This window comes from Rattus rattus, chromosome 3 (assembly GCF_011064425.1).
Source record: "Rattus rattus isolate New Zealand chromosome 3, Rrattus_CSIRO_v1, whole genome shotgun sequence".
Classification (NCBI taxonomy): Eukaryota; Metazoa; Chordata; class Mammalia; order Rodentia; family Muridae; genus Rattus; species Rattus rattus.
In genome coordinates this window covers 33,036,112-33,057,745 of record NC_046156.1, presented here as the reverse complement: position 1 = coordinate 33,057,745, position 21,634 = coordinate 33,036,112, and the positions used below count along the sequence as shown (strand labels likewise).

General features: G+C 40.4%; 1 protein-coding gene and 1 pseudogene across 1 annotated transcript in view; one reads left to right on the top strand and one right to left on the bottom strand.

Moving 5' to 3' along the window:
* Positions 1 to 21,634, top strand: part of Arsj (arylsulfatase family member J) — a 71,002-nt gene that overhangs the window by 44,545 nt on the left and 4,823 nt on the right. The gene's annotated exons all lie outside the window — the stretch shown is intronic.
* LOC116895325 lies at positions 7,680 to 8,286 on the bottom strand (annotated as a pseudogene).

The window sequence follows — 21,634 nt, the reverse complement described above, 5'->3', positions numbered from 1 at the left end:
CTAGGAAGGGCAGGATCTGAATAGCCATTCCTTCAGCCTCTGCTATAAAATTTGTCTCCATATCCCCTCCTATGAATATTTTTGTTCCCCCTTTTAAGAAGGTCTGAAGGATCCACACTTTGGTGGTCCTTCTTGAGCTTCATGTGGTCTATGGATTGTATACCTCGGGTAATTTCAGATTTTGGGCTAATATCCACTTATGAGTGAATGCATACCATGTGTTTTTTGTTTGTTTTCTATTTTGTTTTGTTTTGTTTTCTGTGATTGGGTTACCTCACTCAGGATATTTTCTAGTTCTATTAATTTGCTTATGGATTTCATGAAGTATTTTTTAAATAGCAGCGTAGTATTCCATTGTGCAGATGTACCACGTTTCTGTACCCATTCCTCTGTTGAAGAGCATCTGGGTTCTTTCCAGCTTCTGGCTATTATAAATAAGGCTGCTATGAACAGAGTGGAGCATGGGTCTTTGTTGTATGTTGGAGCATCTTTTGGGTATATGCACAGGAGAGGTATAGCTGGATACTCAGGTAGTACAATGTCCAATTTTTTGAGGAACCTCCAGACTGATTTCCAGAGTGGTTGTACCAATTTGCAATCCCAACAACAACAATCCTCTTTCTCCATATCCTTGCCAGCATCTGTTGTCACCTGAATTTTTTATCTTACCCATTCTGACCGGTGTGAGGTGGAATCTCAGGGTTGTTTTGATTTGCATTTCCCTGATGAATAAAGACATTGAACATTTCTTTAGGTATTTTTTTGGCCATTCAGCTGAGAATTCTTGGTTTAGTTCTGTACCCTATTTTCTTAATAGGGTTATTTGTCTCTTGAAGACTAACTTCTTGAGTTATTTATATATTTTAGATATTAGCCCTATATAATATGTAGGATTCGTAAAGATCTTTTCCCAATCTGCTGGTTGCCATTTTGTCCTGATAGTGTCTTTTGCTTTACAGAAACTCTTCAGTTTTATGAGGTCCCATTTGTCGATTCTTGAACTTAGAGCACAAGCCATTGGTGTTTTGCTCAGAAAATTTTCCCCAGTGCCCATGTTTTTGAGACTCTTTCCCACTTTTTCTTCTATCCACTTTGACTTAAGCTTTGTACAGGGAAATAAGAATGGATCAATTTTCATTCTTCTACATGCTGACCTCCAATAGAACCAGCACCATTTGTTGAAGTGCTATCCTTTTTACACTAGATGGTTTTAGCTCCTTTGTCAAAGATGAAGTGACCATAGGTATGTGGGTTCATTTCTGGGTCTTCAATTCTATTTCACTGACCTACCTGCCTGTCTCTGTACCAATACCATACAATTTTTATCACTATTGCTCTGTAATACTGCTTGAGGTCAGTGATGGGGATTCCCCCAGATATTCTTTTATTCTTGATAATAGCTTTCACTATCCTGTTTTTTTGTTATTCCAAATGAATTTGCAAATTGCTCTTTCTAACTCTATGAAGAATTGAGTTGGAATTTTGATGGGGATTGCATTGAATCTGTAGATTGCTTTTTGCAAAATGGCCATTTTTACTATATTAATCCTGCCAATCCATGAACATGGGAGGTCTATCCATCTTCTAAGATCTTCTTCAATTTTTCTTCAGAGATTGAAGTTCGTGTCATACAGATCTTTCACTTGCTTAGATATGGTCACAACAAGGAATTTTATGTTATTTGGGACTATTGTGAAGGGTGTCACTTCCCTAATTTCTTTCTCAGCCTGTTTATTCTTTGAGTAAAGGAAGACTACTGATTTGTTTGAGCTAATTTTATACCCCGACACTTTGTGGAAGCTGTTTATCAGACTTAGTAGTTCTCTGGTGGATTGAGATCACTTAAATATACTATCATGTCATCTGTAAATAGTGATATTTTGACTTCTTCCCTTTCAATTTGTATCCCTTTGACCTCCTTTTGTGATTACTCTGGCTTGGACTTTGAGTACTATATTGAATAAGTAGGGAGAGAGTGGGCAGCCTTGTCTAGTCCCTGATTTTAGTGGAATTGCTTCAAGTTTCTCTCCATTTAGTTTAGTGTTGGCTACTGGTTTGCTGTATATTTCTTTTACTATGTTTAAGTTTGGGCCTTGAATTCCTGTTCTTTCCAGGACTTTTATCATGAAGGGGTGTGGAATTTTGTCAAATGCTTTCTCATCATCTAATGAAATGATCATGTGGTTTTTTTCCCTTTGAGTTTGTTTTCATAGTGGATTATGTTGTTGGATTTCTATATATTGAACCATCCCTGCATCCTTGGGATGAAGTCTACTTGATCATGATCGATGATCTTTTTGATATGTTCTTGGATTCGGTTTATGGGAATTTTATGGAGTATTTTTGTGTTGGTATTCATAAGGGAAATTGTTTTGAAGTTTTTTTTTGTTGGGTCTTTGTGTGGTTTAGATAGCATAATTGGGGCTTTATAGAAGGACTTGGGTAGTGTTCCTTCTGTTTCTATTTTGTGGAATAGTTTGGACAGTATTGGTATGATGTCTTCAACAAAGGTCTGATAGAATTCTGCATCAAATCCATCTGGTCCTGGGCTTTTTTGGTGGAAAACTTTTAATAACTGCTTCTATTTCTTAAGAATAATTTCTTAAGAAAATTCATGGGAATGTTTAGATGATTTATCTGATCCTGATTTAACTTTGGTATCTGGTATTTATCTAGAAAATTGTCCATTTCATTCAGATTGTCCAGTTTTGTTGAATATGGGCTTTTTAGTAGATGATTTTTTTATTTTCCTCAGAATCTGTTGTTATGTCTCCCTTCTCATTTCTGATTTTGTTAATTTGGATACACTCTTTGTGCCCTCCATTTAGTCTAGCTAAGGGTTTATCACTCCTGTTGATCTTCTCAAAGAACCAGCTCCTGGTTTTTTTGATTCTTCATATAGTCCTTTTTGTTTCTATTTGGTTGATTTCAGTCCTCACTTTGATTATTTCCTGCCTTCTACTCCTCTTGGGTGTATTTCCTTCTTTTTCTTCTAGAGTTTTTAGGTGTGTTGTCAAGCAGCTAATGTATGCTCTCTCCTGTTTCTTTTTGGAGGTGCTCAGATCTATGAGTTTTCCTCTTAGCACTGCTTTCATTGTGTTGTGTCTTCATTTTAATTAAATTCTTAAAAGTCTTTAATTTCTTTCTTTATTTCTTTCTTGACTAAGTTATCATTGAGTAGAGCACAGTTCAACTTTCAGGTATATGTGGGCTTTCTGTCATTATAGTTGTTATTGAAAACCAGCCTTAGTCTTTGGTGATCTGATGATAGGATGCATGGGATTATTTCAATTTCTTGTATCTGTTGAGGCCTGTTTTGTGACCAGTTATGTGGTCAGTTTTGGAAAGGTACCAATGAGGTGCTGAGAAGGAGGTATATTTTTTTGTTTTAGGATGGAATGTTCTGTAAACATCTGTTAAGTCCATTTGGTTCATAACTTTTTTTTTAGTTTCTCTATGTCTCTAGTTTCTATTCCCATGATCTGTCCATGGATGAGAGTGGGGTGTTGAAATCTCCTAATATTATTGTGTGAGGTGCAATGTATTCTTTGACCTCTAATAAGGTTTCTTTTAGGATTGTAGGTGCCCTTGCTTTTGGAGCATAGATATTTAAGATTGAGAGTTCATCTTGGTGGATTTTTCATTTGATGAATATGAACTGTCCTTCTTTATCTTTTTGGATAACTTTTGGTTGAAAGTCGATTTTATTTGCTACTCTAGCTTATTTCTTCGAACCATTTGCTTGAAAAATTGTTTTATAGTCTTTTACTCTGAGGTAGTATCTGTCATTCTCACTGACGTGTGTTTCCTGTATGCAGCAAAATGCTGGGTCTTCTTTATGTATCCAGTCTGTTAGTCTATGTCTTTTTATTGGGGAATTGAGTCCATTGATGTTAAGAGATATTAAGGAATAGTGATTGTTGTTTCCTGTTATTTTTGTTGTTAGAGGTGGAATTATGTTTATGTGTCTCTGTTCTTTTGGTTTTAAGGAGATTACTTTGTTGTTTTTTTCTAGGGTGTAGTTTCCCTCCTTGTGTTGGAGTTTTCTATCTATTATCCTTTGAAGGACTTGGATTTGTAGAAAGATATTGTGTAAATTTGGTTTTATCATGAAATATCTTAGTATCTATGTTAATTGAGTTTTGCTGGATATACTAGCCTGTGCTGGCATTTGTGTTCTCTTAGGATCTGTATGACATCAGCCCAGGATCCTCTGGCTTTCATAGTCTCTGGTGAGAAGTCTGGTGTAATTCTGATAGGTCCGCCTTTATGTGTTACTTGACTTTTTCCCCTTACTGCTTTAAATATTCTTTCTTAGTTTTGTACATTTGGTGTTTTGACTATTATATGACAGAAGGAATTTCTTTTCTGGTCCAATCTGTTTGGAATTCTGTAGGCTTCTTGTATGTTCATGACGATCTCTTTCTTTAGGTTAGGGAAGTTTTCCTCTATAATTTTGTTGAATATATTTACTGGCCCTTTAATTTGGGAATCTTCACTCGCTTCTATACCTATTATCCTTAGGTTTGATCTTCTCATTGCGTCCTGGATTTCCTGGATGTTTTACATTAGGAGCTTTTTGTATTTTACATTATCTTTGACAGTTGTGTTAATGTTTTCTACAGTATCTTCTGCCCCTGAGATTCTCTCTTCTATCTCTTATATTCTGTGGTGATGCTTGCTTGCATCTATGACTCCTGATCTCTTTCCTAGGTTTTCTATCTCCGGGTTTGTCTCTCATATGCTTTCATTATTGTTCCTATTTCCATTTTTAAATCCTGGATGGTTTTGTTCTTTGTTCAATTTCTTCACCTGCTTGGTTGTGTTTTCCTGTAATTCTTTAAGGGATTTTTTTTTTGTTTCCTTTTTAAGGGCTTCTACTTGTTTACCTGTGTTGTCCTGTATTTCTTTAAGGGAGTTATTTATTTCCTTCTTAAAGTCCTCTATCATCATCATGAGATGTGGTTTTAAATCCAAATCTTCCTTTTCCAGTGTGTTGGGATATCCAGTATTTGCTTTGGTGGGAGAACTGGGCTCTGATGATGCCATGTAGTCTTGGTTTCTGTTGTTTAGATTCCTGTGCTTGTCTCTCATCATCAGGTTGTCTTGTTAGCTGGTCTTGCTGTCACTAACAGTGACTTGACCCTCCCGTAAGTGTAAGCCTGTGTGTCAGCACACTTGTAGACCTGTTTTCTTTCTGCTGAATCTGGGAATAGAGAGCTGCTCCTGGGTTTATATCCTGAAGCCTTCAGGCAGGTCACTTGGAGCAGAAGAGAGGTCTTACCTCTGCTCTCAGAGGTGTCAGCACTCCATGTGACTGGCTTTCAGCTCTCAGCTCAGGCAGAAACAGGAAGGGTCCTGCCTCTGTCTGCTCCTAGCTTCCTGTGCCCAGAGGGCACAGAGAGCACTAGACATGTTCCTTTTGGGTCAAGAATATGGGCAGAAGTAGTTGTCTCCTCTGAGCTCTCAGGATTGTCTGCACTTCTGTGACACCAGCTCTCTCCCTCATGGGATTTGGGTACAGAGAACTGTGGGACTCATTGGGTTCAGCTTAGGGCACGGCCAGAAACTGGAAGTATCCCATCTCAGAAGACTTCTGCCTATGCTTGTCCTGAGGCCACCATGTGGGTCGCTTGGAGCAGACGATTTGGTCTTACCTCTGCTCCCAAGTGTGTCAGGTCTCCTGGAGATTTTACATTATCTTTGACAGTTGTGTTAATGTTTTCAGCTCTCAGCTCAGCCAAAAACCAGAAGGGTCCTGCCCTTGAGTGCTCTCAGGTCCCTGTGCCCAGAGGGCACAGAGGCTACTATGCAGGTTCCTCTTGGGCCAGGAATGTGAGAAGTGGCAGTCTCCCCTGAGATCTCAGGATGGTCCACACTTCTGAGGGTCCAGCTCTCTCCTCCATGGGATTTGGGTACAGAGAGCTGTGGGACCTGTTCAGTTCAGTTCCAGGTGCAGGCAGAAACCAGAAGGTTCCTGCCACTGACTGCTTCTATATTCCTGTATCCAGAGGGCACTAGGTGGGTTCCTGTGAAAGAGGAAAGCTAAACACTAGTGCATCTAGCTTCCAACTAAGAAGCAGAGCTATCACATGTTGGGAGATAAATCCTATAGCTTCTGGCTTTTCCTTGAGCTATGGGAGCAAGGCTTTTCATAACAGCTTGTGTAATTAGCTTGGTCGTGTCTGGAGCTCTAAGCCTCGTGGTTAAAATTTACATCTCTAGCCAGATGTTAATTTTAAACAGATTGTGTAGTTTTGGGTGAGTAACTCTGAATGCCCCTCATTCCTTCTCCATGGCATTTAAGTGAGAATAAAACCAAAAGAGGATGCGGATTAAAAGAATCTTACCAGTATTCTGTGCTTGGAACAGCCAGCTGCCTTAAGCCCTCTTCTTTCGCTCCTCAGGTAGTAGTGAAGTGAGCAGTGGTCAGCACAGTGACGCTCAGCACCGTGGCTGCAAAGGTCTGTGTCAACACTTCTCTCTCATGGCTTCCTGAAAATGCCGTTACGTTCTAAGACACCCGAAGTTTGAAGTTTCTATTATTTGTCCTTTCATTTTTTTCTGGGGGGAACAAGAGTGGAGTCTTGTGTAGCCTGGGCTACCCGTAAACTCATTATACAATAGAAGCTGATATTGAACTCCTGACCTTCTTGATTCCATCATTCAAGGGCTGGGGTTCCAGGTGTGTGACAACACACCTGCGTGAGGTGTCTAAGTTTTATTCCTTCACTTTCGTTTCTGAATCTCGAACACTGAAAATTCTCTCCCTCTCCCTCTCCCTCCTTGGCCCCTCTCATGTGTGTGTGTGTGTGTGTGTATGTGTGTGTGTGTGTGTGTTTCAGAAACACTTAAACAGTATCTCTTTTCATTTGAACACAAACTAACTGCACATAATACTGCCATAGCCCAGACCCCCATGTAGTTAACCAAGCCTTAATGTCCTGGTGTATTCCTATTGTTACTACTGGAATCTCCCCCCAACCCCCTTGGTGCTTTCTAGAGTTTGCTCTTCTTCCACACCAATTATGAGTGTCACATTTGATGATTTGCTGCATTGCTATTTAAAGTTTTAAAGCTTCGCTTTTACTAAACAATATGATAATATATGTAAAATTCTTCCCAGACTGACCACCTCATAGTAGCCAATCACAGCAGACAACACTCACCAGCCGTGTACCATGGACTTTAACCCCTACTTCAGTCATGAGTGTGTATCACAATTCTTCAGTCAACCTTTAGAGTGACACACAGGTTTTTGGTTTTTGTTGTTGTTATGGTTGTTGTTTGTTTGTTTGTTTGTTGTTGTTGTTGTTGTTGTTGTATTTTTGCCCTTTATTTGGAAAACAGGGCAATATTAAGTTTTAGATTTCTAAATGAATTAACATGGTAATAAAAAGTACGGCCTGATTTTGAAGAGTAAGTGGTTTTCCAGTTTGGGGGTAGGAGGTGCAAGATCATTTCCACATTCTCAGTGAGCCACCAAAGGGTGTGGCTTCCACTCACTGAGGGCAAGCAGTGCACTCCAGGCTAAGCATCCACAATCTTTGTCACAGCAAATCAATCTCCAATTGTTCAAAGTAATTGGTAGGTACAAGAGAGAAAGCAACTCCAGACTGACTTATTAATTGATCTGGATGACTATGAAGTGTCCCCCATTCCTGAGGTGGCAGACATCTTCAGAGTGACTGTTAGTGCAGGGAATCTTTCATGTGCTCCCAGTAGTTATACAGGGACTGGTGAGTGTCAGTCCTGCCAGGCCACCATGTGCTATTCCCCGAAGACCACCTGTACATTTATACAACATTCCCATCATGATTCCTGTTGCTACTGTGCTGAGGCCCTCTTCTGCACCCCGTGTTTTCTTAATGATAACGTCGAAAGCACTATAGAGCAAGGCCAGTGAACCTAGAGTATTAGCCCAAAGTGCCCCTTGCCTAGTCACCATATTCAAAAATCTGTACATTTCTTGGGTGGGACCAGACCACGCCCTGGGTTTTCTTCAATCCTAAAGGAAGATCGTTGTCCCGAATGCAGCCCCTGTCATGCAACATCGTCCAAGGGTAAAGAAAGCTAGTTCAAATCTGCCTTGGGGTTCTAGCTCCAGTTGGCAAAATAAATTTGTCTGTATCCTGAACGAGATAGTGTACATCTACATTTAAATAAAGAGACGGGGTTCTTACCAGTCAGCAGGATGCCGGTCAAAGCAGCGATGGAGGAAGCCACTCTGAAGAAGCCAGCTAACCTAACAATGAATTTGTTGTCACTTCCTCTGCCACCCTCCATGAGGTCACAGCAAACAGTAGTGGGCTTCCCATCACCCGGACAGGCGGGGGTCGTGTGTTCTGCCACGGTGACCCTGACATCAACAGCAGGAAGACACATTGCTACTGCCACGTTCACACACTGACCTTCCTGGCCAGGTTTCTGCATTCTCTATGACTGTCCTTTTCTCTTTGTATCACATGATGGCAGGACACATGTGAAAGGAAGAAGAGAGCCCTGGTCGTTGCCTTCACCTTGCTTGAAACGAAGGCCTTTTGTTTCTTTGCCATTGTATACATCAAGCTAGCAGGCCTGTAACTCATGGGAAGTCTCCAGTTTCTGTCTTCTACATTACAGTAGAAATGCTGGGATCGCAGCTGCATGCCAGCACATCCAACATTACCTGGATTCTGGAGATCCACGCTCATGTCCCCACACTTGACAGCAAGCAAGCAGTGTGTCAGTTTATCCACTGAACCATTTCATCTCCCCAGCCCGTGATTTCTCTTTGTATGAAAAGTTTTTATTTTAGAAAAATTCAGTTCAGCTTTCAGCTTTCAATTGCTGGTGAAAACTTCTTATATTAGCACATTGGGACCAAAAGGCCCCCGGACTCCTCTTACCCAAGGCTCCTTACACATGTTGTTAATTTTAATTTTTTTTCTGATGGTGATAAGTCCTTTAGCTTTTCAGCAATAGTTACTCAGATGTTTTTCTGCAAACGTGGGAGAGTACAAAGCAATCCTGGATGGTGTTTCACTTACTCAGAGTGTTATATTGATTAAGCGCTCTCATTCATACCTAACAGCCACCAAATGTTTTCTAGAGAAGATTTTATGATAGTGAAGACCATGCAAACAAGACTTTTCTGTGAAAGCTTTCATGTTCATGGAAGCTCCTTTGTAATTAGATCCAGATAATCACTGTGATCATTGAACAGCAGTTTTAATTTTTCTATCTCTACATAAAGGTTTAGTCCAGGGTGAGTACTACCCAAGGGGGCCTTCCCCTTCTCTGAGGAAAAGAGGAGGGAGTAATGGGGTAGGGATCTGTGAGGTGGGAGGAAATGAAGGAGGGAGCTGCAATCAGGATGTTTATAAAGGGATATGAAGCTCAAGAAGAAGGAAGACCAGAATGTGGATACTTCAGTCCTTCTTAGAAGGGAGAACAAAATACTCATGGGAGGAAATACAGGGACAAAGAGTGGAGTAGGGACTGAAAGAAAGGTCATCAAGAGACTGCCCTACCATCCTATATGCAGCTACCAAACCCAGTCACTATTGCTGATGCCAAGAAGTGGTTGCTGACAGGAGCCAGATATGGGTGTCTTCTGATAGGCTCTGACAAAGCCCTACTAATACAGATGAGATAGTTCAGCTAACCATTGGACTGAACAAGGGGACCCCAATAGAGGAGTTAGAGAAAAGACTGAAGGAGCTGAAGGGCTTTGTAACCCCATAAGAAAAACAACAATATCAGCCAACCAGACCCCACCAGAGCTCCCAGGTACTAAACCCTCAACCAAAGAGTACACATTGGGGGGCCCATGGCTCCAGCCACATATGTAGCAGAGGATGGCATTGTCCATTATCAATGGGAGGAAAAGCCCTTGGTCCTGTGAAGGCTGTTTCCCCAATGTAGAGGAATGCTAGGGCAATGAGGTTGGAGTGGGTGGGTGGGAAGGGGAGCATCCTCATAGAAGCAGGGTGAGGGGAAAGGGGTATGGGGGAGGGAGAAAGGGGATAACCTTTGAAATGTAAATACATAAAATATCCAAGAAGGACTCCTCTGTTTAATTGAACAGTGTGAATAATTATCACTGGGTCAGTACATTACAGTTAACACAGACACTTCACTCATGTTAAGGCATGGAATGTCTAATTAATTGTTAAGAACTCTTAGTCCCCTTCGTGTGCACTGAGAAGAAGCGTAACCAAGGTGCTGCCTGGAACGTGGTTCTCTTGGATCTGTTTAAAGTTGGTTGCAACGCCTGTCCGTGCAGCAGTCTCGGGAGATTTCTGCTCATTGCTAGAGGTTCTCAGTCCCATCGGCTCTGTTTGCAGTTGAGTCCTTGATCTCAGCTGAATCCCATGTTCTGCTCTAAAACTAGACATCCCTCATACATACACTAAACATCATATTAAACACTCCGAAGAGAAGTTTCAGGAACAAATCTACCTCCATTTTGGGATGTATCAAAATGTACATGTTAAATTAACACTAGAAAGTCTAACAACTGAGTGGGTTTTTGTTTATTGGTAACTATAATGACATATCATAAATATTCCTATAGGTTCAAATGCCTAGCCACCCCCCTCTCTCTCTCTCTTTTTTTTTTTCAAATTGTCTCCTTTGGGGTGTGTGTGTGTGTGTGTGTGTGTGTGTGTGTGTGTGTGTGTGTGTGAAAATAAATCTGAGCCATTAGCAAGAACCATGTTCCATATTCACAGTGGGGAAGATCTCTTTGCCTTCCTTCACAGACATCTAAAGAGACTAACATAATTAGTCCAGCAAAAGGAGGATAAGAGTACAGATGCTTACACATTCCAAACCCCAGGGAAAGGGAAGACAACGCCATCCATCCTATTGCCCTTAAAGCAGCCCTAGGACCCAACTCCAGGCTCTACCTCAATCTGGTTTGAGATTCTTTATTTGCATTCAACGAACGGGAAGAAGGAGATTGAAGGATGATGGATGGGGAGGAAATAAGACAGATCAGAGTGAATATTACTAAAATGTATACCATGTGCATTATACCTTCTGTTTTATTTAAACTTATACCTCACTTAAAAGGAAAAAAGAAACAAAGCCTGGTGGAGCTTGGGTGTTGTTTGCGTGTCCTTTACAAAGGGGATGCTAAGGTTCAGGGTAGCTCGATTAACCAGAGTTTCAGTTTACCTGAGAACAAGATTTGAGCCTGTATGTTTTGACTCTTCTGGACTACTTTTATCTTCCCTAAGCCCCCTCCCCCTCCTTCCTTTTTCTTTTTTCCCTAACGTTTTTCACTGAGGCTCACTATGTAACCCACACTGGCTTTACGCTCTCCACCAACCTATCTCAGGCTTCTCACAATATCACCATGTTGACTGGCTGTTCCATGCTGGAAGATGCCTCTACTGCTGTCATCAGAATAACCAAAAGTGAAGCACGGTTCGGGTACCTACCAATCATCCCAAAATCCTGGTTTCTAACAAATAATACTCTCTTTCCAACTCGTCACTCAGGAAATGGGTGGTGGTGATCCTCTGAGATCCAGCTATGAATACCAGAGAGACATTTCTCGGAGAGTCTCTGGAGAGTGTGGGTGTGATAAAACGTGGAGCCCTCTAGTGGGCAGCCTCACCTACAGAGGCTCTGGACTCTGACCCGACTGCAGTAATCTCTCTGTGCAAGGATTCCTGGTCGCTTCACTAGGAATTGAGGACATCATTCCTGGGGAAAATATAGGATCTCTATAGGCTCACGGAGAAAATGGTTTTGTATTTTGTGATAACAATAGAAGTCTATTTTCCCTGCTGCAAGAGAAATAAGAGGTGGCTAGATGAATAAAGCCGGGTGGGGAGTTTCTCGCTCAGGGGTGCTTAAGGCAAGAGACGTGTCTATCAGAGACCATCTGGGTATATACACTTTTCTTTCAGATTTTAAAAGTGGTTCTTGCCACTAGAAAATATCTCATATACTGAAAACCTTAAGAAGTGGATACACAAATACTTTTGAGTAATTTTCTACATAAAGGAGAAAGCTAAATGAAAAGAAAAATTGCTGTACAAAATCAAAGCATTAACAGCTATGCTTTTGTAGTGGATAGGGTAAGGAAAATAATTTATGATAAATGTTATGGTAACAAACAAATTTGGCCATGCTAATTTTCTAGTGGCATTTGAAGCTACTAAAAAAGTTTAATACTTCATTGTGTATTAATTCCATGTTTTTTTTGTTTCTATGAATTGATCCATAATATTGTCATGTTAATAACAAATCCCGAACTATTAAAATATGGTCCAGTGCTATAGATATAGTTTTTCACAGGACTGAAAGCCCTATTTGGTAATCCAATACCAGTTGATGAGCCCCGAAATCATATACAGACAAGTAAGGGTACACTGAATGAGAAGTGTGTGTGTGTGTGTGTGTGTGTGTGTGTGTGTGTGTGTGTGTGTGTGTGTGTGTGTGGTGTGTGTGTGTGGTGGTGTGGTGTGGTGGTGGTGTGTGTGTGTGTGTGTGTGTGTGTGTGTGTGTGGTGTGGTGTGTGTGTGTGTGTGTGTGTGTGTGTGTGTGTGTGTGTGTGTGTGTGTGTGTGTGTGTGTGTGGTGTGTGGTGTGGGTGTGGTGTGTGGTGTGTGTGTGTGTGTGTGTGTGTGTGTGTGTGTGTAAAACAAAATGATTTTTTAAAGTATCCATAATTTGACAGGAATCAAGTAGCAGGTAGTGGGAGGGGTTTGAGGGAGGAAAAGAAAGAGTGAAATGAAATAATTGTAATTTAATATTATTTTATTATTTTATAATAATAATATTTATTTTACAAATAAAAAAACAAAAAGCGGCCAGTGTTTGCATTTAACAGAGTCAACTATTATCATTCTTAGAATTTACAAGATACACTAATAAAAGGGCTGAATCACAGGCACATTAAAGCCATAGCTTCAGATTTTAAAGAAACTTAATACTTGTAAATTGATGGATACATTTTATTCCAGTGTGCCTATGTCAACCATCCCAGCCATCAGCTCTAGTTATAGCAATTAATGTGAATTTTGCTTAATTCATTATGGGCTGAAACTGCTTCATACCAGAATTATAAACATCCTTTGAAAGTGAAGAAAAACAGCTGGGATGGGAATAAACAACTGTGTTATTTGCTTGGCTCCCTGTAAGTCATAAAAATGTCCCCTGCTCTAGATACATGTTATATCACAGTATTTCCTCTCTTCACCGACACCGTCACCAGAACTACGGTACCCAGAAGGTTAAGGGCTTGAGAAGTGAAGTTTCTATTAAATTAAATTTGTGCTTTGTTTCTTATTTTTCTGGGAACCGCCATCTTGAGTTTCAGTTCTTTTTATATGCCTTAGAGCGGAGACGCCAATGTCCTCCATGCAAGTTTGAAATGAGATCCGAATTTCACATTATCAATCTAACAAGTCTAACAGTCTAACAGGAGCAAAGACATTCAGTTGCTTGACAGGTACTTCCTAACCACAGCTGAAAGGAAATATTCTATACATGAATGGAAATTTTTCTTGGGTTAATAGCTACAGAATCGCTCACCGAACATAAATTTGAAACTATTCATAACTTTCTTTTTATTTTTCAAAATTATATGACTTCCGGGTTTGGGTAGAAGGCTCATTTGGAAAAGTACTTGCTGCTCAAGCATGAAAACCTGAATTGGAATTGTCAGGACCCACATTTAAACCCTTACTAGCCAGGCATGGGAGCTCACCTCTAACCACAACTATAGAGCCTGAGCGGCTGGATCAGGCAGACTCGGTCTCAAAACGTAAGGTAAAGGGAGAGCAGTGGAGGAAGACAACCAGATTCCACCCACACACATGAATGCATGTGGGCGCACACACACACACACACACACACACACACACGTATACACACACACATACATACAACACACATATACACACACATACACACACATGTATACACACACACATACATACAACACACATACACACACACACACACGTGAGCAAGTACATGCACTACACAAAAAAGAAAAAAAGGCATAACTACAAAGAAACGTTACATGTCTTAAATATGGCAATTATATCTGTAGGAAAAAAGCTCATCTCTGTAGATTGATGCATATGAAGGAGAGAGGGAATACTTTTGAATTAATTGAAAGAATTTTAATTTTTTCCAGGGACTATATTTAACAGTGATCCCCTAATTACTGTTACAAAGACACTTTTTAAGGATATTTTCTGTAACATAGCCTGATCGTTACTAATGGTTTAACATTTAATATTATTTTCCATTTGGTATAAAGAGACTGAACATGAACACTTTACACTGATTTCATAGTAATCTACGGTCATATTGAGAACACTGTAAGTACTCGGAATTATGGACAGAGCATCTCAGGTGATACTTGTGTCTTCGAAACGTGTCTAATCGAGAATATTAAATGTGCCCACAAAGCTGCTCCTCAAAATTTCTCCTGAAAATAGCTTATCAAAGAAAGAATCCATCAATCTCATGCAGCGGAATTCTTTTTGATGGACATGTGGTAGTTTGTAAATTCCACATGAAATCTTAGTCATTACACATTAAGTCTACAGAGCTTCTTACTATGAAGTAGCCTGGAATTCTAGCACTTGGGAGAAAGTATCAGAGACCAACCCAGGTTCCACGGAATGATTCTGAAGAGATAAAGTATCATATTAAATAATTAATATCAACTCCCCCCCCTAAAGAATAAAAGAGTGTGAGAGAAAAGACTCTGTGCTACTGACAAATCTTCCTCTTGGTGGAAACTATTTGCAAAGAGGAGCCCCGTGCTTTGTAGGCCTTTTCCACAAGGAAAAGTGCATTTAGTGTGGATTAATATACGATGCCATAGATGTTAGTCAATTGGGGATCAGCTGAGCAATTGCAAGGACAAACAGGAGGATTTGATGACCAAGAAAGATTAGACACAGTCAGGAATTTGGATGTTACTTGCCAGATGATCTGAATCCAGTTGTTCAGTGAAAGGATGAGTGTTCTCTGACTTTGAAAGAACAGTTCAATCTATTGCGCTCACCCCTTTATTCTAAAGGTCTTCAGAGTCAATGCTCCTACTAGGAAAGACAGCATTGATGATATGAATGAATTCTTTTTCTTAATTTTTATTTATTTATTTTTATTTGTCATTTTATTTATTTACATTTTAAATGTTATCCCCCTTTCCAGTTTCCCCCTCCACAAGCCTGTGATACCCTCCTACCTACCCCCTGGCTCTATAAGGGTCCTCCACAACCTGCCCACCCATTCCTGCCTCATCGGCCTAGCATTCCCCTATCCTGGGTCATCAAGCCTCCACAGGACCAAGGGGCTCCCTTCCCAGTGATGCCAGATAAGGCAATTCACTGCTACATATCCATCTAGAGCCATGGTTATCCCATGTACTCTATGGTGGTTTAGTCTTTGGTAGCATTGGGGGGTCTAGTTGGTTGGTATTGTTATTCTTCCTATGAGGTTGCAAACCCCTTCAGCTCCTACAGTCCTTTCCCTAACTTCCCTATTGAGATCCCCACCCTCAGTCCAGTGTTTGGCAGTGTACATCTGCATCTGTATTGGTTTGGCTCTGGCAGAGCCTCTCAGGGGACCTTTAATACACATACACATGCACACACAATTTGTAGCCTCAATGAGAATTATTATGTACACGGAGTAGAAAAGACTAATTTTTTGGTTCTTTTTTTTTTTTGGAGCTGGGGACTGAACCCAGGGCCTTGCATTTCCTAGGCAAGCGCTCTACCAATGAGCTAAATCCCCAACCCCAGAAAAGACTAATTTTAATGCAATCATCTAAGTTTCAGTTATATATAATTGTATCAGTTTATAGAACAGAAAGTAAAAGTGTCTTCTACAATTATTAGCATAGAAATAATCATCTGTAATAGTTTCACATACAGTCTCACTTGTTTTTCTCTCCTTGCGAATATGCTACACTATTCATTCATTTAACAACTTTCTAGAAAATATGTATGATGTATGGACCACATACAGTTTTAGGTAACATAGATATAGTGGTGAACAAAGACCCTACCCTCATTGAACCTAAACATGTTTGTCATAAACATTTTATAATACAACAGTCATTCTGCTTCAACCGTTGTTCTTTCTCTTGGTGATACATTGTCAGCATTTTCCCCATCAGCTCTTACAGCCCCACGTCCATGTTCAACAATCTGCACATTCCAACTCCCATCTGTGTCTCCACTCACAAAACACTATCTCTTCCCCTTCTGTGTTTTCTTCCGACTTCTATTAAAATATTTTTGTATTGCAACTTGTTGATGCTTTCAGGGTCTAACTCTTAAAAATTCTCCATTGCTCTAGTTCCCATTGGCTGCTTCATCCTCAGCCTCTTGCTAGCACTTCTTGCTTTAATCCAAAATGGGGCATTTTCTGGGTTCCCACTTTGGGTCTTCGGCTCTATCCTATCTATGGTCTAATGAATTTGACTGCTGCCTGTAAGCTTTGAATCTCCCCTACTTCACTGTACATTTTAGCAACACATATCTGGACTCGCTGTCCTCCCTTTCACTCCAATGTCTCTTCCCGGGATGCATAACTCAGTGTAAGAAACCCCCTCACACCCGGACAAGGTGAGCCCACTTGGAACATTCTGTCTTCCTTGTTCCCCACCCACAGTCTGTAGCCCTATCGAGTGTCTATTATAAACACAAATGTTCCCATAGCTCAATTTCACTGTGCTAATCTTAGTTTTTGCTGACACTGTTTATCTCTTGACTAGGTAAATAGTCCCAAGTGTGTCTTGTTTCACTAATCTGTCCTCACTACCGTCTGAATGAGTTTTCTAATACAAGCGTCTTATTATGCATTATTTTGAACAGCACTCCTGTGCCAACCTGTGACCTATATGAAATACTTAGTTTGCTCCACGCTGTAACACAAGCTTGTGTCACTTGGCAGCTTCCTGCCTCCATCAAGTTATGTCCCAGGAAGACATGTGTGAATCTTTCATGTTTATCTTAATCAGGGTTTGTATTCCTGCACAAATCATGATCAAGAAGCAAGTTGGGGAGGAAAGGGTTTATTCAGCTTACACTTCCACATTGCTGTTCATCACCAAAGGAAGTCAGGACTGGAACTCAAGCAGGTCAGGAACTTGAAGATAGGAGCTGATGCAGAGGTCATGGAGGGATGCTGCTTACTGGCTTGCTTCCCCTGGCTTGCTCAGCTTGTTTTCTTATAGAATCCAGTCCTACCAGTCTGGGGATAACACCATCCACAATGGGCTGGGCCCTCCCACCTTGATCACTAGTTGAGAAAAGGCCTTAAAGCCAGATCCCATAGAGGCGTTTTCTCAAGGGAGTCTCTGTTCTCTGTGATAACTCCAGCTTATGCCAATTTGGCACATAAAACCAGACAGCACAGCATTCAAAGTGATTCATCAGTGAAGAGCCACGCGTCCCTAGGTTGAAGTTTGAATATTCTGCTCCAGTCCCTGGAACATTCTTCCTCTCTCCTTCAGCCCCCACCTGGTTGATGCTTCCTCTTAAATGAACCATTTCAGAGTCTAGCTCCCCTGACAGTGTGCTTTATTCTTTGTTCTTTCAATTTCTTTGATCAGCATCTCCAAGATACTCCTATGATTGTACTAAATTTCTAAACATGGCCCCAGATGAGCAGTCTTTTGATCCTGCCCTTAAGCACTTAATGGAAGTATGCCGGGGTGTTTGCTGCTAATCAGAGAGTTCTCTAATTGCTTTTTGGTCTTATTCACTAGACTGAGTATTTTGAGAGCAGAGACCATTTTAATTGTTTCTATGGTCCCAAAGTAAGCATTGTGTTTGGACGATAGTAGAAAAATGACTGTTAAGTGAAAAATTAGTCCTTCTCTTCTGACACTCATATCCAGCTACACCAACCTCCAGGGTACGATTAGCTAAAAGACGAAATTAAGGCCTATAAATAGAATTATTCTGCAAGAGAGCAGAGTCTTCTTAAAGCAAGTGATACATAAATACCTTTCACAGTATGTCATATTATTTTAGGCATACTAATATCTGTTACTTGATTTATGAGCTACGATCTCCTATATCTGTTTCCCTCCTGTTGAAATCAATTTGCACTGAACTAATGGCTTATTTTCTGCTTCTGGACTTTAGAGTCTTCACAGAACTACTAGGATTCACTCTGTATCCTGTTTATAAAGGTTTGTTAAACGGATAATTAGTTTAAACCATAATCTGATCCTACATTCTTGGGCAAATTGAATTATTTTTTAATTATAATATCTAATACCTAGTGATACAAATTAGTATCTTTTTTTTAAAGATTATAAGCTTCTTCCTATGTTTGTCTGCGAAGCTGAAAGGGCCACTTAGCATGTTTCTTTTCAATTGGAAGGAAAATGAGAATGATGGCTATTGCTCTTACCAGAGCGGACATCGGTGCCAGGTTCACGCATTTTCTTCCCAAAGTAGCCAGACCAAAGAAGTCAACTATATTTCAAGGAGTATTATTTTATTTTTAATAACACAAAATGAATTTTAACACGCATCATACATATACAAACACCATCTATTAAATAAAGAAACTTCTCTGATGAAGGCTGAAAAAGTCACTGATGTATGGGTACAGCAATGTCATTAGGGATCATTTTTATTGCTATGTTTTCTTTTTTAGCAAAATAATAGTAGTATTGGGTTTCCCCGTAGGTTTCTGACCTATCTAGGTTGAGGTTCTTGGCCGCTTTAGCCATCAGGCGTGCATTCTAGGTCACAGAATGGACCTTAAATGTCGTCGAAAAGTGGCTGGCTATTCTCACACCATTTGTGCCACTATTGTACCAGTGTCTCTTGCAGGTTGGTCACTATTGTAGGTCACAGGGTTTGTGGCTCATTGACAGTGATGATCACCTTTCTCTTTCCATAACATAAAATCCCTTCGGCACTATGAACACTTGCCATTAGACACAAGCTTGACCTCTCTATGGTTGAAAACATAAGTGTTACATTCAGCACCAGGACCTTAGCGTTAGGTTATAGAGAGCAACCATTAGCATTGACAATGGTCTGTGATACTTGGGCAGCCCATGGAACCCTTTGACCAATGATTCAATTAGATGTAAAACCTACTGGAAATTTTACATGGGAGAATAAGATGTCTAATTGGGGTATTGTCTTCCTCATTATACAATGACTCCATTTAAATTGTTTTAATATATGAATATAAATTAGGAAGTTTTTAGCATAGTGGGTTTCCATATGATTTTCCCAAAGGCCATTAACATCAGCTTTCCTTGCCCATACGTTGGTGTTCTCCCAGTCTTTCCCTCATTGAATCCTCCTTTGTAGTTTCCATTTGTAGACATTAAACTAATTGAAGTTGTAACCGAATTACTTTTCACTTATAATTATTTTTTGTCTAGTCTTACTCAACTTGAACCCATCTCATATTCGTAGAAAAATTGCAGGCATACCCAGAAACCTTAAATTTCTTGGAGTTAATTTCTAGTGTGAGGAGTCGCTACCCCCTCATACTGTTATCCTATAACACACCATCCCCCTTATTGCATTTTTTTTTCTTCTTGGGTAGACTCAGGCAACCATCAAATTAGGAAATCAACACAGCTTTTCTCAATTACTCTCGAGAGTCACTTTAGTTCTTTCAGTTCTCCAGTCACGCCCACTGTAGTTTAGGATCACTTGTTTGATCATCATTTTCCCTTAATTCCTTTCAAACTGGAAACACCCCTTTCTTTGAGACCCTTCCTAGCACAACATGATCCTGTAGTAAGTTCAGGCTCCATATCTTTGGTTGGAATGCTGCAGAGAGTATGTTTTTTCCTTCCTAAAGCTTCCTCTTTAGATCAGTAGCATTCCACGCAGTTCTGGTTTGTCTCATTACTAATCACATTAACTTTGATCTCTTGATTAATAGGGGTCCTTTAGACTCTTTCTTCAATGAGTTGAGATCAGAGAAGAAAGAAACTACCTTTTGTTCAGTCAGGATTTGGTGGTATATTTTGAAGTTATCTGCTTTGTCTTCTGTCAAGTGAAAGCTATGCTCACCCCAAATATTCAGGCAAACTCATCTCTGCTTTTGTCCTTCTCTTGCCTGAATTAAAACAATCTACCAATGTTCTTGGTGGGAGAAGGAGCAAAGAGAAGCAGCATGCTCGCTTTCCTTATGATTGACAGACATTGCCTCCATCTCTACCTGATCTTAAGGCAAGAGAAGTTGTACCTTTAAGTCACCTCCACTGTTAGCTATATCTTGATTATGACTAGGAAATACCAAAGCTTTAGGAAGTGAAGGAGTCATGCGTGAGGGTGGAGGTGGGGGTGTGGGGTGATAACATGGCAAGACTTTCTTTTTGCATTTGCCCAATGGGTTCTGCTAAAAATCTCAAATATTTCTGTGATCAGTATAAGCCACACTATCTGGTTTGCTAACCATTCACATTTCACTGCCCTCCATGTTTCCGAAAGCAGTCATAGTAACTAATAGTTTAAAAAACTAAACGAGTGCCCCTGGCGTGGTGGCACATGCCTTTAATCCCAGTACTCAGAAGGCAGAGCCAGAAGCAGAGGCAGGAGAATCTTTGTGAGTTCAGGGCCAACCTGGTCTATAAAACAGGTCCAGGACAGCCAAGGCTATGTTTCACAGAGAAACCCTGTCTTGAAAAAAAAAATTAAATAAAAACAAAAAACTAAATGAGTAACAGACATAGCCATGCTATTCCAAACTCAGTGTCACAGCCTGATGGGCAACTGAGGCAGTTCATAAAAGTACTATAACCCTCTGCCTCCCTGCTGTCCCAGCCATGAAATGAACACACAGGATGTGAGTTCTCCTGACAGTACTGAAGATTAAGTGTAATTATACATATGACAGAAAATCGACGAACTCTAAAACTTTCTACAAATATGTCATGACATACCAGCCTATCCGTTCAGGTGGTCATGGGGACAGTTACCATTTTCTAACTCTCCTCCCTACCCTAGAGTCTGTGCTACTTTTGAAGACCCACAACATCCCAGCATATATGATTACCCTCATTTCCCTGATGAGGAAACTGAAGATCAGAGGGTTAATCATTGCCTGCAATCTCATAGATAACGGTGGAAATCCAAACTCAGATATATCAGATTCCAACACCTGCCTACTTCATCAAGGTCCCACACTCTGCTCCAAACTCTTTTCTGTAATCTGAGACTGGAAACTACTAATAGAGAAAATTACCTGAAAATTCTCTCATTCCTTAGGAGCTATTGGCAAGCCTTTATGTTATCAGCTCAAAATTTCCCAATGTGGAATCCTTTCTATTTTCAGAGAAGCAGAAGCCTCTTAATGGACTAGTGACTCTGGACTCTGATTTACCTGCCAACACTTCCCCATCTTCTGAATGAAGCAGACACCTCTTAGTTCACTACTGACTCTCATTTATCTGCTAACATCTTCCCCATCTTCAGTTTTGTCTCTTCTTTCTTCTCCCTCCCTCTCTTTTTCCCTTTCTCCCCTAAACAAACATTTCTTTTTTTTTTTATTAACTTGAGTATTTCTTATATACATTTAAGTGTTATTCCCTTTCCGGTTTCGGGCAAACATCCCCTCCCCCTCCCCTTCCTTATGGGTGTTCCCCTCCCCACCCTCCCCCCCATTGCCGCCTCCCC